This window comes from Chrysemys picta, chromosome 5, assembly GCF_011386835.1.
Source record: "Chrysemys picta bellii isolate R12L10 chromosome 5, ASM1138683v2, whole genome shotgun sequence".
In the NCBI taxonomy this organism is placed as follows: domain Eukaryota; kingdom Metazoa; phylum Chordata; order Testudines; family Emydidae; genus Chrysemys; species Chrysemys picta.
Genome location: NC_088795.1, coordinates 53,639,516 through 53,657,481, shown reverse-complemented (window position 1 = coordinate 53,657,481; position 17,966 = coordinate 53,639,516). Strand labels below are relative to the sequence as shown.

The following is a 17,966-nucleotide window of genomic DNA, read 5'->3' as shown; positions in this document are numbered from 1 at the left end:
GTATTCACACCTTACACACTATTGTAATAATCTTTGTACAAAATATGCCTTGTGAGGTATCATTTGAAAACTAATAACTTACTAGTTAATAATATCATGGCTAACAATACCAACAGTATATGTACAATTATGAATTACCTGGAATGATGTTACTAGTACTTGTTCAAAACCAGACAGGTAAAAGTGTTCAACAGCTCTATCCTAAACAAAGGAGTGTGGGTTTACCTCAGTTTACACATAAACAGTGCAATCAACTAATGGGGAGGGAAGAGGGGAGATGGAAAGAAACAAAACAATTTACATTTTAGCAAACACTAGTGCAGGAAGAAAGAGCATGGAGCTTCCTTCACTACCAGAGTCCATGTCATCTTCCACGTTCCTTGAATAAACTTTACTTTGAGGGGTAACCTGAAGAATCCATACTGTTCTAGAAAGGAAAGGGCAGAATACCTCAAGGTATGTCTTGCATCTAAGAAAACAAAAGAACCTGCACTTTGGGCTGTTGGAGGAGATCCTGAGAGGAGGGAAGAGGGAGTCAGACACCATTTTGCTGGAAGACTGTTAATTGGGAAAACCATCTTGAACAAAACCTGTGCCTTGCTAGATTAAGTTTTAGACTTTTAGATGTGTGTGTTCACCTTTATTTGCTTGTAACCATTTCTAACTTTATCTCTTATACTTGAACTCACTTAAAATCCTGTCTTCTTTTGTTAGTAAACTAGTTTTACTTTTAATATAACCCAACCAAGTTCTGTGTTTGCTTTAAAGTGCATGTTAACTCCAGTTAATGTGGCAAGTTGTTGGGTTATGCCTCTGAATGATGCAGGAGAGGGATGGACATTGCAGAGCACATGAGTTTGAGAAAGCTCAGGACTGGGGGTGAGTTGGGGTCACCTGCTAACATTCACCAAGTCTGATAAAGACAAGAGTGTGTCTAGGATAACTTCTGTCAGGCTGTTGGATTCAAAGTGGTTGAATCAGAGTAGTACAATTTACAGAATACGGAGTGCATGCAGGATGGAAGCTATAAGTAGCAGAAGCATTTTAATACAAGTGTTGACACAACATCTTGCTAGTCTGAATTGCACCCCTAAATGTGACAGTGGCATAATTATGCAGGATTTAAACATCTTGCTATGTTAACTGAGATTTACACTTTAATCACTCGTGTAACAGTTGAAATGATTCTCAATTGTGAAGGCTAGGAACAGTCAAAAGAAAGATTACTGTTTTATTATTTTCATTTTGTTTATTTCAGATAAGGGAAATAAAACAAAAGTAAAGCATAAACATGAGCATCAGTGAAGCAACTATAAAGTTATTGCTAGCCAGGTTGGGAAATGACAAATTAAGAGATGAGCGTGAACCATAAAAATGGTTGTCTGGGTAGAAAGACAAAGAACATGGACACCAAAAGTGGGAAACAAACATGAGAGCCAAGGAAAGGGAGACTGAAAGGCAGCAGCAAGAAGCAGCATGCTGCCCAGCCCTGGAAGCAGAAGCAGCTGCACACCAACAAGCCATGGAGCTGGAAAAGAAGGAAACCCAAGAAAATGAGAAAGAAAGGCTGAATGCCCAGAGCAAAATGGGCAAACCCCACAGTCCCCAGGTACTCCCTCCATCCAAGGAACACCCAGCAGGGACAGGTTGTGCCCTGCATACAAAAAAGAAACAGATTGTATTGAAGAATATTTTACCACTTTTGAAAGGTTATGTGAGATTCATAAAGTTCCAGAAGATAAGAAAGTCCCTTGATTGCAAAGTTGTGTGGTAAAACATTAAACATATTTAATGAAATGGTAGTTGAAAAAGCTTTGAAATATTCTGAGTTTTAAAAATCTGTCTCGCAAAGCTTTCAAATTACCCCTGAGTTGTACAGTCTGAAATTCACAAATCTCAGGAAAAGTGCTGGCATGAGTCAATATGTCTAGAAAATGTGTGGCCCAACAAGAAAAAGGGAAACGTGGCTGAGAACTATGACCAATTGTTTGTTTGATCGCTTTGCTCAAGAGCATTTTCTAAGCATATGTTCTGAGATGTAATATAGAATAAATCTTTAAGTTCTCTGCAGGAAGTTGCCATCCTGCCTCCTGATTCCTTTGTACAAGCCCAAATGTCTAATGAGCACAAGACACCGAAGTAGGGGCAGAAGCCTGGTGTAAAGGGGATGACACTGTTTTACCACTGGGAAGAAGGAGAGTGGTTGGGAGCCCAGGTGCTCACCTCCCCAGAATCATTCCCCTGCTGGAAATCCCCATCATACACAACCTGTACAGGAGAATAGTCCAAGGAGGTACCACCAATGTAACTCCACTGAGCACATGAGAAATAAGTGCCCTAAGATAAACTAAGATCACACCCCATCCAACGCAGGTTAATGCAACTGTCATTAACATAGAGGAACACGTGGAACCACTGATTCATTTTGTGATGCCTGATCCTGAGGAAGTGGACCTGGAGCTTATCAAGGTTGCCAATGTAAATTGCAAGGAATGGGTAGCCTCAAGGGACATTGGAGTACAAATTTCTCAGGTCAAGGAAAGCATATTCAGAAAAACTGGATACGCATGTTACCTGACCAGGAAGTAGAGCTCCTGGCATTGGAAAAATATAAACTAGCTGTACCTCTGGCTAAGGTGCATTTTGAATGAGAAGGTTTGAAAGGTACCTTGAAAGTTGAGATATTAAACAGCACTTCCACAGCACTGCTGGTGGGAAGTGATATTTTTAGTATGTTCACAGCTGTTAATATTCGAACCTCTGAAGAAGTGAGGTTCTTACCCACGAAAGCTTACGCTCCCAATACTTCTGTTAGTCTTAAAGGTGCCACAGGACCCTCTGTAGCTGTTAATATTGTAACCCATAGAAGAGAATTGTGCAGACAAAGAAGCAGCTGTGGGAGAAGGGGAAACCCCAGCTGAGCAAGAGGAAGCAAAGTGTTTTCAGATGTGGAAGGGATTGAAGCCAGCTCCTGCGTAGCAAAGGAAAGTAGAATCCTCTGAGACTGGGGGAGGGGGAATTAACCTCTGCTACTGAAGAATCTGTCCCAGTTGTCAGTTGCTAGTTCATCTGCAAAATGCTAAGGGTAGACTGCACTCTAGAGTGCATATGGAGATATGTCCTGAAGGGAACCCCAGTGAGGGGAAATGGAGAATATACAGATAAGCTCATGGGGGGGGGGGGGGAAGTAAAATCCCTGGGAAACCTTACAAGTGGCTGATTGTGCCTGCCCAGCACTGTGGGGAACTGATCTTGCTGACACATGATTTTCCTTTTACTGGTCACTTAGGGCCATGAAAATCTATGAACATTTAAAATATATATATACTGGCCAGGGTACAGAATGAGGGGGGAGATTATTGCAAGTCTTGTGAATTATGTCAAAAAAAGACCTCCAGGACTGCAGAAAGTTCCTCTTTGCCCCTTGCCTGTAATACAAGAGGCATTTTATAGGGTAGCAATGGACATTGTGGGTCCTCTGCCACACCCCACCCAAAGGGGGAAGAAATATATCCTGGTTGTAGTGGATTTTACCATCAATATCCCAAAGCAGTTGCTCTATTGACATAAAGCCTGTTTCTGTAGCAAAAAGCCCTTTTCATTATTTTTAGCAGAGTGGGTTTTCCTAAAAATATTTTATCAGATCATGAGTCAGATTTCATGTCTCAGCTATTCAGTGATTTATGGAAGTTGTGTGGGATAAACCACTAAAAGCTGCCCCATATCACCTAGAGACCAATGGTGTGGTGGAGAGGTTCGGTGGGACACTGAAATCAATACTGAGGATGTATGCCCACAAGCGGGACTAAGATTAGGATGAAATGTTACACTGTTTGTTTGCTTATAAGGAAGTGCCCCAAGAATCTACAGTTTGGCCCATTTGATCTTCTATACAGAGGGAAAGTGAGGGGACTCCTAGATCTTACCAGAGACTGCTGGGAAGGAGATACTGAGATGTGAGATAGAAGGGTAGCCTATAACTGAATATGTACAAAGGTTCAGGCAAGAGTTAAAGGACATGCTGGAAATGATTCAGAGTCACCACAGGGACAGTCACACCAAACAAAAGGTGTGACCAATATATTTGTAAATGCCCTTTGAAGTAGGAGACTTAGTGTTGCTACTTATCCCTGTGCAAAACTCAGAAGGGAGCTTTTGAAATGATAGAAGACGTAACTGAATGTACATACATGGCAAAAGACCTGACAGTAATGCTGCCATGCAGCTGGTGCATGTAAACAGATTTAAAGTTGATCACAAGAGAGAAGCCATGGTAAACATAATCTGTTGTGTAGAAAGGGAAACTGAGGCACATCTCCTCATTGATTTGACAGCTGAAAGCCAAACTGGCTCATCTCTGGAAAGCCTCAATATCTACAATGAGTTAATATAAGTTGAAAAAGCACAGGTGTTTTCTGTACTGCAAGCACACAGACAAGTGTTTTCTAACAAGCCCGGGAAGACTCACTCACTCACTCATAAGATTGTTACTGTAGGATCACAGCCACTTCCCTGCAGGGCCTACTGTACCACTGGCAAGGTACAAGAGCAAACTTGCACAGAGATGCAGAGCATGCTGGCCCTGGGAGTGACAGAGTCTGACTGCTCTTGGGCATCACCTGTGGTCTTTGTTACTAAGGCAGACAACACTGTACAGTTTTGGGTTGAGTATAGGAAACTCAATGCTGTCATGGTGCCAGCTGCTTATCCTATGCCTAGAATTGATGATATGCTGCATATCTTAAGAAAAGCTAAATATATCAGCTTTTTTTATTTAAAGGATACTGGCAAATTCCTTCCGATAATGTTCTGAAAAAATCTGCTTTTAGTGATGTGGAACTGTATGAATTTTAAATGGATTACAGGACTTTGCAGGGACCTGTGTCCACAATATAGTGATGACAAAACCTCACTGATCTGAATTGCACCTAAAGTGTGATAGCAGACAACCCTTAAAGGAGAACCGTCTTTCAAACTGTCTTCCTGTGGTATAGATTTTAGATATGCTCCCTTCCCTTGTTTGCTTTGCTGTGGATTTAAAAATGATTTTAACAGTAAAAATATATAGAATCCTCTATGTTCTTGTCACTCTTTGGTAGTTTCTAATTTCTTGATGCTCACCTATATATTACTTCTTAATTTTCCATGAAAAATTCATTTGTGAAAAAGACTGTTTTTTTTCTTTTTTAATATTTTTTTCAGTCAGTCAAAAAGGTTTATCTCTAATTGTAAGGCAGTAGGTCTTTTCTAGTTTCCTTTAATCAATACTATACATGCACATTATTCTGCAATTTAATCAATGTCTTTTTGCTCCCTCATTCATCTTTCATGCTTGAGTTGCTGTAATTCAGGGTCTGATGGGGTGGACTAGGTCTGGAGGCATCAGGGTCCCGCCACACCCTATCCCAGATATGATCAGTAGAGAAGTCCTCCAAGTGGCCTAGAGTGGTTGCAGGAAGCAGTCAATCAGGGCCAGCAGACTGACTGCAGCTCCTTTTTTGAGAGTCAGCTGCTGCCTGGAACTGGAGGAGAGAGGACTGTATTCTGCCTGACTGAAAAAGCAGCAGGACCACAGACATCTCAGTGTGGGAGGGGAGCAAAGAAGAAGCTTTTGGCTGGCTGCTGGGACTGAGTAAGGAATGAGTCCAGGGAGGGACGCAGGAAGATCCTGTCTCCAGAGAGGAAGCCCTGGGGATATGGCCCTATACCAGGGCTGGGACAGGTTAAAGACTGTATTCCCTGGAAGGGCTTTGTTCTGTTTTCCATACAGAGTATGTGACTAGGGCAGAGGGCCGAGTCACTGAAAAACCGCCTGAGAAACCACCGACAGGCTTCATCATAAACTGAAAAACTGCAGACACATCTGATCAAAAGTGGATGTTTGTGACAGGTGGGTGCCACACTGTTACATGGCCATTAATTTCTGTGCAGTTGGATGTATAAATGGTAATATCAGGTAGGAAGGTTATATTTTCTCTGTATTTGGCAGCGGTGTGATGGTACTGCAATACGGTGTCTAAGTCTGGTGTCCACAATTCAAGAAGGATGGGTGAGATCCACAAAGGTACTCTGACACCTAAGACCCATTTTCACACATTACTGCAATCCACAAAACTCCTGCCTGGTTGTCGCCTAACCCTGTAGGTGCCTAAACTCACTCAGTGCCTAAATTTTTGCTGCTGGGCATGTGCATTGCAGCCTCATGATAGGTATCCAGACTCCAACCTCCCATGTAAGCCCCAGACTGATTTGCCAATATGGAAAGATAGGTGTTTGACTGCATAGGGCACATCTGGGGACCTAATCCTGTAGGCAAATTCAGACACTGCCTACTAGATTGGATGTCTCAGGTAAATTCACACAAAACAGTTGTAGGTGGGGTGAGGACAATCTCCCTTATACCATTTAGCCTAGTGGACAGGGTGCTCCTGTAGGCTGGTTCTAGTGCCCATTCCTCTGGGGGTGGGAAGAAGGGAAATTATGAACAGGGATTGGCCATCTGTCATGTGAGTGCCCTACTCACTAGGCCAGGGGTCGGCAACGTTCGGCTCGCGGCTCAACAGGGTAAGCACCCTGGCGGGCCGGGCCAGTTTTATTTACCTGCTGACGCGGCAGGTTCGGCCGATCGTGGCCCCCACTGGCCGCGGTTTGCCGTCCCGGGCCAATGGGGGCGGCGGGAAGCCGCGGCCAGCACACCGCTCGCCCGCGCCGCTTCTCGCCGCCCCCATTGGCCCGGGACGGCGAACCGCGGCCAGTGGGGGCCGCGATCGGCCGAACCTGCCACGTCAGCAGGTAAATAAAACTGGCCCGGCCCGCCAGGGTGCTTACCCTGGCGAGCCGTGTGCCGAACATTGCCGACCCCTGCACTAGGCTATGGAATAGTCTGAGGTGGGTCTCACTCAATCTCTTGCATTAATGCCATTCTTAAACAAAAGGAAGTATTTCTTTGCACAGTCAACCTGTGGAACTCATTGCCAGTGGATGTTGTGAAGGCCAAGACTATAACAGGGTTCAAGAAAGAACTAGATAAATTCATGGAGGATAGGTTCATCAATGGCTATTAGCCAGGATGAGCAAGGATAGTGTCTCTAGTTTGCCAGAAGCTGGAAGTGGGCGACGGGATGGATCACTTGATGATTACCTGTGCTGTTCATTCCGTCGGGGGCACCTGGCATTGGCCACTGTTGGAAGACAGGATACTGGACTAGATGGACAGTTGGTCTGATCCAGTATGGCCGTTCTTATGTTCCACTTAAATAATTATTAATTGGGCCAATGAAAGAGTTAAAATGGCTCTGTAGCTAGTGGTTAGGGCACTCACCAAAGAGGTGGCTGATCCCTGTTCAAATTCCTTCTCCCACTCAGTAAGAGGGGGGACTTGAATGAGAGGCCTTCCACATCCCAGGCAAGTATCCTAACCACTAAGCTAAGGATTACAAAGGAGTGCCTCCTTCATCTCCCCCAGCCGTTTTGTTTTGGACCCTGCACACAACTTGGCCAGCCAATTACCTATCTTCCCATGGTTTGTGGATTGTAAATAGAGATAAATGCTTCCCTGCTGCTTGGATTTAGGCCTCTGTCTCTGAGATGGGGTGGACACACAAACACTCTCACTCTCTCTTGTCAGTCACTCCCTTTGGCTGGCTTAAACAGCTCATCACTTACCATGCTGGCTTTCTGGATCAGCATCTAAGTTGCTTTCCATCCCTATTCATTGTATGGGAGCTTAGGCACCTAACTCGGCCTTTGTGAATTTCTCAGCATCATGATGCTCCGTGTCATGATGCCTAAATACCAGGGTGGATAAAAATCAATGATTTTTAAAAAAATGATTTTTTAAATTTAAATTGGATTTTTTTGATGAAATGCTTTTTGAGGAAAAAACCTATCTAAAGATAGTTTTAATTAAGATACATTGTAGCTCAAAGATATCTCATCATGGAATAGGGATTATAAATTCTAATTCTATAGTTTGAGACAACATATTCAAGTAATGTTTAAGAAAAGTTTTGTATATGAGTTCCAATAGTTCATGGATTGGGGACCCAATTTTATGGGGTTCCACAGGCTTCTGTATAGATTATTTGGGTTAATCTTTCTATCTACCCAATGGGACTCAGTGCTCAGTCTAGAAGATACCATCAGGGATGCTTAGTTTTGCAGGTCTCAAACTGGATTTGTGTCTCCAGAGGTAACATGCTTGTTAACAGCAAAAATGTTTTAAATAAATAAATAATATATAAAGGTGAGAAATAACAGACTTCAACTCTATTGTCCCTCTGCAAATTTGTGTACACAGAATCAATCCCTTACTTCTCTCTAAAACTGCAAAGTTTCCAAAAGTTCAATTAATAGAAGATTGTTGGGGGTGGAATAGATCTGGACAAGGAGGAGAAGTCTGGAGATGAATGTGAGACGGGAGGGACATATGCTTGTTTTGTTAAAATATTATATGTTTGCTGTTGAAGAAAAAAATCCAGAATACTTAATGTTGTTGTTTTAGTTAAATAAAACAATTTAAATGTCTGTCTGATGATGTTCTCCTCCTAATACATGGCAAGAAAATCCTTCAAATATTAATGATTAACCTGTTGAATTGGAGATAGTTCACCTCCCAATGACATCATAAATATCTGCTTCAATTACCTTTGGTAAATGAAATAACCAAACAGTCATCCATTTTCTGATATAGCTGTAAACCTAATCTGAAAAGTTTTCAAAATAAATCACTTTAAAAATGTATAGTATGTACCTTCTAAAAATGAAACCTACATCTATCTGTGAGTTGTGAAGAATATGTATTAAGGTTATAACCACCAACAAGAATGCACTTTTATGTAGAAAACCATGATTAAATCGAGTCTTCCTGACTAGTGATTTAAATCAAATCCACCCTGCTAAATACCTTTGCAGATCTGGGCTGGAGTAAATAATTTGGAGAGGGTTCAGAGAAGAGGCATCTGAATGATTAAAGGAAAACATATTTTATAGTGGTAGACTCAAGAAGTTCAATCTATTTAGTTTAAGTTGTGATTTATCCCAGTTTATAAGTAGCTACATAGATGATAAAAATTGTATAATAGCATCTTCATTCTAGCAGAAAAAGGTAGAACAAGATCCAATGGGTGGAAGATGAAGTGAGACAAATTTGGAGATAAGGTGCAAATTTTTAAGTGAGGATAATTAACTATTAGAACAGTTTACCAATGATTGCCAGTGATGAAAATCCAGCACAATTTTTAAAATCAAAGTTGGATGCTTTTCCTAAATATATGCACTAGTTCAAACAATAATTAAATCAGTAAAGTCCTGCGTTAGACAGGAGGTCAGACTAGATGATCACAATCGTCTCTTCTGTCCCTATAATCTATAAGTCTATGTAATTTCTCAGTGTTGATGATCTCGGTAAGAGGGTTACACTTAATGCAATACAACATTCATTATGAAACTTCCTTTTGTTGGAGTTTTATTGTATCCATTACAGAAATGCAAGAAATGTGTGGTCCAGTAAGATTGATTGATTACCTACTTTCACAGGGATGCAATTTTATAAACTACTAATTACTCAAATGGAATCAATACTGTGGTGTCAGTCTCAGCTCTCTGAAAATTTTAGCTTCCTTTCTTAATTTACACTGATCAATCTACCAACCTGACCTCTTACCATAATTTCAATGCAAAGAGAAATGATACCCTCCTCCATGACCTCTTATGGCCCTTTGCAACTAATGCAGACTAAGACATTTCTTCACCTTCAGGGGAAAAAAACTCTAACCCCCAACATGAATCTAATTTGTAGTAAATCAATTTTTTTTTCTCTTCCAGTGACTGTTGCCTAGTGTTAGTGGCAGGCATTCAGGGTAAGGGTATCTGAAAGACACCTGCTACACACAGAGAATAATCTTAGTCATTCTGATTATCCTAAATTTTAGCAAATAATCATCTTGACCTTTCTTAGCTGTAAGACTACTTACACCTAAATGTGTGAAACTGCCATTGAAAATGTGAGACAACCACTTTAGTCATTCACGAGAAAAGATAAATTTAGACAATATAAGGGCTAGATCCTACAAACCCAACTCACTAGTATTCCTTATTCCAGGAAGTAGCCAACAGGACTACTTCAGTGAGTAAGAACTATTCACATGAACAAGAGTTTGCAGTATCTAGCCCTAGTTTATTATGTTTCTCCAAGATTAAATATTGTTAAGATGGAAGTTTCTTCCTCACATTTATTGTCTTTTCTAAGTTTTGCCGGTGCTAGTCCTAGTAAAATTTCATACATTACAAAGTGATATACTGAAATTTCTCCACTTTCACCACTGGAATCTTCAGAGGTTCCTAAGTTGGATCCCCATTTGGTATACAGGAGATGGCTGCTAGCAGAGCACTTTTCTGAGGTTGGGAGGGATCTTTTCCTTTGGAGTGCTCTGAATTCCTCCCCTCCTTCCATTCCAAAATGGCCTGAGTTTGTAGAGCTTCAGGCATGCTCCCAAGCTTACTTGTTTAAGAAGGCATTGTGGAGGGTTGAAGCAGTTTATGATGAGATTTTTGTCTGGTGATTTTAAATTTTATTGGTCTGCTGCATGGTTATTCAATGAGATGTGAAAGGGTGCAGGGAGGAGGCTTTGGATGTTTGTTTTGTAAAGTATAAATGTATGTTAAGTGTGTCCAGCATTATGGATTTCTTAGATCAAAGTCAAAGAAATTATGGTGGGCTGGCTTTCCCAAAACATCTGTCAATCCTATATATATGGGAATTGGCTATTAAAATCATAACTACGGTAATAAGGACTCTCTCCCCCAAAATTTAAAATCTAGAGACACACATTTGAATTGTTCTTAATCATCTAAATACCCAACGTAGTAATAAAACACAAATGCTGCAAATCAGTAGGTTAGTAGTTCATGCCCCAGATGTGCTTGAATGCCTTCAATTTTGATAATTCACTTTAAATTACATTTTAAAAAATGCCTGAGGCTGGTAATGGTACAACATAACCTTACACTATGAAAAGTAGTTCCCACTAGATGGGTAAGATAAAATAACAGGGAAAAGTCTATAAATGCTTTATTATTTTGAAAATATTTATTGTTTGTTAATATTTTTAAAATAGAAGTATCTTAGACTTCCTGGCTGCTATTTGAAAAATAATTACCCTGACACATTCTTTCCCAGAGAGATTTCAGGAAATGTGGTATACTTTTCTGTGTAAAATGAATTTTGAGGGATATCAAATACACCGCTACCTCAATATAACATGACCTGATATAACATGAATTCGGATATAACGGTAAAGCAGTGCTCTGGGGGAGGGCGGGGCTGCACACTCTGGTGGATCAAAGCAAGTTCAATATAACACGGTTTCACTTATAACGCGGTAAGATTTTTTGGCTTCCAAGGACAGCGTTATATCGAGGTAGAGGTGTATAAGAATCCCCTCTTCACAATACCTTTCTCTTCCCTTCCTTAAATAATTCCATCACTGACTTTTTGGTTATATGTGTCTGTGTGTTACAAGTGACTCTACTTTATGGTCCAATATCTTATTTTGAGATTAGCTAATAAACTGCTACAGATCAAGTCAAGATTTTGTCCATGTATTTGACGTGCCACTGGAAACATGATCCTGTTGTCCGCTGCATCAGCAATAGGTTAATAATGATTGGAAACATGAGGAATTGGAGTTCACATGGCTAGATACCTTATTAATATTTATTATTTATTGATAGCGTGCTTGACATAATCAAGTTATGGCAGTGCAGCTTTCTCACATAGACAAAAGGAAGTAAGTTTAAAGACACCATTGACAGAAAGGTAAGGAGAGAGTCTTGAAAGGAATGGAGCAAATAAAGAGGGCATATTTTCCAGAAAATTATGACTTTATGCCAGGAAGTGAAACCTTAACTATTTTTGGTATATTTACATTTTGAGGAACAATTGATGCAATAGAGTTGAAATGTGCCCAGCCTCCAAACCCCACACCCTAATTCTCCACAGTTTAACATATTTCTCCACTCCCTGCATTCATTATTAAGTAAGTGATCATCATAATTCAACATGCTCTGAGTAACTATTTGCTTCAGAGTAAAGCTTAATAACTAACCTCCTAATGCATTTTTGACAGCCTACACCAGACTTTTCTCTATATGTTGTCTCAGTGTTTTATTAGTTTCTGGGGACAAATGATAATAAATTTTACTAGCTGGCTCTGAAAATAAACTAAAATTTAATGTATTTTAAATTATAGCATCCTCCACTTCAATGTGATCAGCTTAATCTGCCCAACCACATCCTAGACATGTTCACTTTTATGGCTTCATAACAGAGACAAATTATTGATTAATAATGTAAAATGCTTGTATACAGATTAAAGAAGACTGGTATTTTTATTGCTAAAAGCAAAACAAACCCAGCAACCAGCAGCTTAGTTTAGTGACTGAGAATAGGTTAGGAGGTAGGAATAGCTGAGTTCTAATCCCAGCCTTTCTAGTGGCTCCCTCGGCCATATTAATTTCTGACCTCGTAAACTATAACTAGACTACACAAGATTATGTGACTTGTGTAAAGCATTTGTTTTTATCAGGAGTGTGTACACATGATTAAATGCAGACCTGATGTGAATATCAGGATTGGTGGTGCTAAATTTGCAAACTATATCCATTCATCATTGCCTTATGTAGAGACTAACTGTAAGTATACTGACAGCATGGAAAAGGAAGGTTGGGATAATCAAACTTCCATTGATGTTCAGTGGAAGTTAGCTGCCTAACTCCCTTAGGTGCCTTTGATAATTTCAAATTAAGTAACCAAGGATACCTGAGAGTAAACATGAATGTGATCTGCAATTAATACAAACTAATCCTGCTATTTTGAGTATTTATTCCAATAATGTATGTTATATTTGTGACATCTCTCTGAAAAGTAATGTATCATGCCCACTGGGAGTGTGGCATGAAGTGTCTGAGGCTGGTGTTCCTTTGGGCTTCTTTGTATGTTTCTGGCACTGGACGCCTTCATGAACTTGGAAAATAAATTGTGGTGTTTTACTAATGTCAGATTGTTGTTTTTAATTTAGTTAGCCAGCTGCTTCCTTTAGTGATTTGATGGTGTTTTCCTAACCTTTCCATGGGCAATGTGACTGCTGTTCAAAACAACTATTATCTCAAATGCCTAGAAGAAGTTTATGTATTCAGTATTAATACAACTATCCTGATCACAAGTAATATATTTTATTGCTCTGAGTATATTGAAAAGGCAAATAGGATGAAGAAATGACTGCCACAGGCCACACCAACATTTTAAAGCTGTAAACAGAACTGAAGCATTCTGCTTTGCTTTGTCCTGGGAAAATAGGCCCAGATCCACAAAGGTAATTAGGCATCAAACTCCACATTCAGGTACCTAAATCCCAGTTTTAGGCTCCACTGTGATCCACAAAACCCCTGCTTGGCTGCTGTCAATTGCTGTGGGTGCCTAAATTCACTTGGCACCTACATTTTTAGGGTAAAAGTTCTGTAGGTGCCTAAGGTCTTGTCTACATGGTGCCAGCAAAGGGCTCTGGAGGGGTGTGATTTGTAGAATGTTCTAACTGCCCTGCTGGCACATTCTAAAACAGGGTTTCTCAAACTGGGGTCGCCCCTTGTGTAGGGAAAGCCCCTGGCGGGCCGCGCCGGTTTGTTTACCTGCCCCGTCTGCAGGTCCGGCCAATCGCGGCTCCCACTGGCCACGGATCGCTGCTCCGGGCCAATGGGAGTTGCTGGAAGGCAACCCCTGTTTGAGCAACCCCGTTCTAAAAGGTAGTTTGCAGGAGGCAGGAGCATTTTCCTGATGCCATGTAGAAAAGCCCTAAGCTTCTGTCTGTGGGCATATGCACTAGATGCCTATCTCCTGTCTAAGCCCCAGCATGATTCCCAAACCAGGAAAAGATAGGTTGAGGTGTGCCTATCTTGCCTGTGGGGCTTGAGCTGGTAGGTGTGCTCAGAGCCCATCCACTGGATGAAACTCCATTCAGAATCCAGGAGTGCTCACCTTATAACTTCTAGTCTAGTGCTTCTGTTAAAACATGTACTTGGGAGACCCAGGTTCAATTCCCCCCTTTGCTTGAAGAAGAGTCTTCCACATCTCTCAAGCGTGTGCTCTAATCACTGAGCCATGGGATATTCTGACGGGGGCAGAATAATGTCTCCTTTTAAAATTGTTCTACTTTGGATAAATAGTAAAAATAGTCCTTGGAGCAGGACTATCCCAGCTCTCCTATCTCCTAGGTCAGTACTCTAACCACTAGACTATAAATTAATTTCTTCTTGCTTGCTCTCTCCTCTCAACCCCAGATCCTTCCCAAAAGAATTAATTGTCTTTCTATCCCCAAAAAGAATTAATTTACACTGTAATAATTATTTTCACTACCAATGAATATGACCCACTGTGTGGCCTTTGGAAAGAAATACCTCTGGTGTAACTCCAATGGCTTCAATGGAGTTATATTAGGGATGAATTTGGATTAATATTATTTACTCACTTCACAGAGGAGGTGCAAAGATTTGGCTAAGCTTTGTAAAGTTCTTGTGTAACATGCTATCAGTGTTTTTACCCCACCTCTTTTGCAGGCCTATTTTTGCATCCTGCTGAGGAATGTATATTGGGTTCTGCTGAGGTGTGTGTGGGGGGAGTCATTATAAAGAAGGTGAGAGGAGAGGGGATCTCTAGAACAAAAGGGTTTGAATCAAGCCTTAAATTCAGCCGGGGCTGTCCAGAGCAGAGCTCTGGTAAATTATTTTTCAAACCTCAGGGCGGGGGGGTTCAGAGAGCCAATTTCAGGGAGTCCACAGTCACCCCTGGCACACCCCGTGGGGCTTGAGTCCTAGTGTGTGGGTGGACACACACACACACCTTACCTTTCAGGGCTGGAACCCCAAGAACCCTGCCTCACACCTGAAGCCCGGAGCCCTGAATGGGGAGGGTGTGGGGAGCTTCAGGAAATACGCTATGAGAATTTAAGCCCTGGTTTGAGCTGAGTAGTCAGGTGGGAGTAATTCAGGAATAGATAATCTTAGGGAGAAGTTTTGAACTAAACTTTTATTAATAGTAAAATAATATAAAACCAGATCCCAGGAATAGGGTGTCTGGGGACTCTCTGTTGTATGTGGACTGTTTGAGAGCAAGCTAGGAAAGGTGTCTGCTCACTGCATGGAATATGAAAAATGCTATTTAAATGTTAAATTAAACGGGAGTGACTAAACTTTGTGTACATTTCAATTCCAAGTCCTCATGTAATACTGTCATTGTAACTGGGTATTTCTCCTATTTCCTTAGCTTCATTTGTCCTCCTATAACATTTCATGTTGGAAACTAGGGTGCAAACTCTGCATCGAAGAGACTGCATTCATATGTTGCTGTAAGATGTTTAGCACACCCATGGGTATTATTGAATAATAATCAACGTATATAATTTACTTCTCTTAATAATCATTTTATTATTACACTTCTAAAAGCTCAAAGGAAGGTTGTACCAATAGAAGATGAGAAGCAGCATGTAACCTGTGAGTGCCTCAGATAAACTAGCTTATTTTTAGAAGTCAAAAATTTTTATTTGTAGTAGTAGTAGTAGCAGCAGCTCACAGAGGCTTCAGCCAAATCAGGGCCATAGTATGCCACGTTCTGTACAGACATATAGTAAAATAGAATTCCTGTCCCCAAGGGAATCTAATCTTAATTTAATATGAATGGAATCAGTGGGTAACCAACCAAATGGAGGAGCTAAGGGAAATACGGGTTAATAGTGATGCAAGTATGTTTTGCATGAATTAGCTGTATGCTCTATTTATAGATCTAGAGGGTTGTGTTGTTTGCTTAATTGAGATAAATAAAGGAGATTGGCTTAATGATTTCCTAGCCATTACCAGCTAGTAGTGTTCCCTAAGTATCATGGTTGAAATAGCTTTATGGATTTTATCACTTTTTTTTTCTTTTTCTTTCTTTTTTTTTTTTTTTTAGGGTAGCATCCTACACACGAGGAACATGGGAGAGAGCAAAAAGATGTTGGAGGGAAAGCTGACAAATAGGTAATGGATGCTGGCTTTGTTGGTGGTACAAAGGGATAATTGACAAAATAAAAATAAGATAGTGGAGCAGATAGAGTGGGAAGTAAACTATGAAAGCCTTAAAGGTGAGGACCAGGACTGGAATCCACAAAGGGACCTCAGCATTGCAATGCCAAGCATCACAATACCTAACTTTTCAGTGCCTAGAAAATTGCAGGAACACCTTTGTGATCTTCAAAGCCTGAGTTAGGTTCCAAGGCTCCCATACAATGAATGGGGAAAGATAGGCGCCTGAGATTGTGATCCACAGACCTAGCATGCTAGGTAGGAAGCCAGCTAAGCTACCCAATGGGAGATGCTGAGGAAAGAGGTGTGTGCTAAGCCCTGCCCCTCTCAGAAATAGGCACCTAAATCCAAGTTGCAGGGAGGCACCTCATTTGGTTTGTGATCTGTAAACCAGGAGAAGATAGGCATTGGGTTGGGGGAGGGATAGCTCAGTGGTTTGAGAATTGGCCTACTAAACCCAGGGTTGTGAGTTCAATCCTTAAGGGGGCCACTTGGGGATATGGGGCAAAAATCAGTACTTGGTCCTGCTAGTGAAGGCAGGGGGCTGGACTCGATTACCTTTCAAGGTCCCTTCCAGCTCTAGGAGATAGGATATCTCCATTAATTCTATTCTAAGTGGTCTGTGGGGCCAAAATCAAAAGAGGCTGGTAGGAGGAGGCAGCCCTCCCTTATAATCTTTGTCCTAGTGGCCAGGGTACTCACCCAGGATGTAGGAGACCCCCAGTTCAAGTCATCCCTCCAACTGAGGGAAGAACAGATAAGAACAGAGATCAGCCACTTCTCAGGTAAGTGCTGTAACCACTAGGCTACAGAATATTCTGATGTGGGTCTCCCTTAGTCTGTCATATTGAAATTGTTCTACTTGCTTCATATGTTTCAATTAAATTGTTTAATAAATATTAGCTGGGCAACTGAAAGTGTTAGAATCACTCTGTAGCCTAATGGGTAGAGCAGCTGCCCAAGAGGTGGCCAATCCCTGTACAAATCCCTTCTCTCCCTCAGGAGGAGGGTCTTGAATTGGGGTGGGGGATGTCTACCACATCCTAGGTGAAGTACCCTAGCTCCTAGGCTAGTTTTATAAGGGAGATCCTGATCCTTCTCCCACCCTTCCCCAGGTGGTTTGGGTGAGCTTACTTGAGAGACCTGACCTGGTAGATGGCCTCTGAGCACACCTACTGGATCAGTCCCTTGCATGTGAGTTAAGCAGTTGAATTCCTGTTTTCTTTAGTTTGTAAATTGCTTTGGGCTTGGGGTGGGAGATAAGTGTCCAGGTGCCTAGAGGGAGGCAGTAGTGCACATGGTCAGAGGCAGAAATATAGGTACCTAGGGAACTTTTACTGCAGAAATGTAGGCACTGAGTGAATTTAGGTGCCTACAGGGTTAGGTGGCAGCCAAGTGGGAGTTTTGTGGATTGCAGTAGTACCTTTGTGGCTCGCACTCAAGAAGTTTGTATTTGATATGGTGAAATAAGAGGGGAGGGACTCAAAGCAGGGTTGAGGAGGAGGATGTTGTAAGAATGGGGCACATAGATGATCTTACCAACCAAATAGACCTGAACAGGACAAAATTGTACTAGTAGTCAAGGTGTGAAATGGTCTGGAAGAAAGTTTAGTGTTGTAGTTAGATGCAATAAGACTTCTTTGAAATCTTGTGTAGGAAGATATAGACACAGCCTGGGATGTTGATCTAATGAGAGGGCAGAGTCAATAAGACACAGGTTATAGGCCTGATTAACTAGGAGGATGTTGGCATAGCCCACAATACCTATACCTATCTCATAGAACTGGACAGGACCCTGAAAGGTCATTGAATCCAGCCCCCTGCCTTCACTAGCAGGACCAAGTACGGATTTTTGC

The 17,966-nt window shown here is 41.3% G+C and overlaps 1 protein-coding gene across 10 annotated transcripts in view; it reads left to right on the top strand.

Moving 5' to 3' along the window:
• Positions 1-17,966, top strand: part of MGAT4D (MGAT4 family member D) — a 121,052-nt gene that overhangs the window by 6,824 nt on the left and 96,262 nt on the right. For 7 of the 10 annotated variants that reach the window (XM_065597734.1, XM_065597737.1, XM_065597743.1 and 4 more), the window contains 2 exons: positions 1,259-5,890; positions 15,998-16,065. The gene's annotated coding sequence lies outside the window, so the exon portion shown is untranslated. Of the gene's footprint in view, positions 1-1,258; positions 5,891-15,997; positions 16,066-17,187; positions 17,305-17,966 lie in introns of those variants that run through there. The other 3 variants (XM_065597744.1, XM_065597739.1, XM_065597740.1) reach the window with 2 other exon arrangements.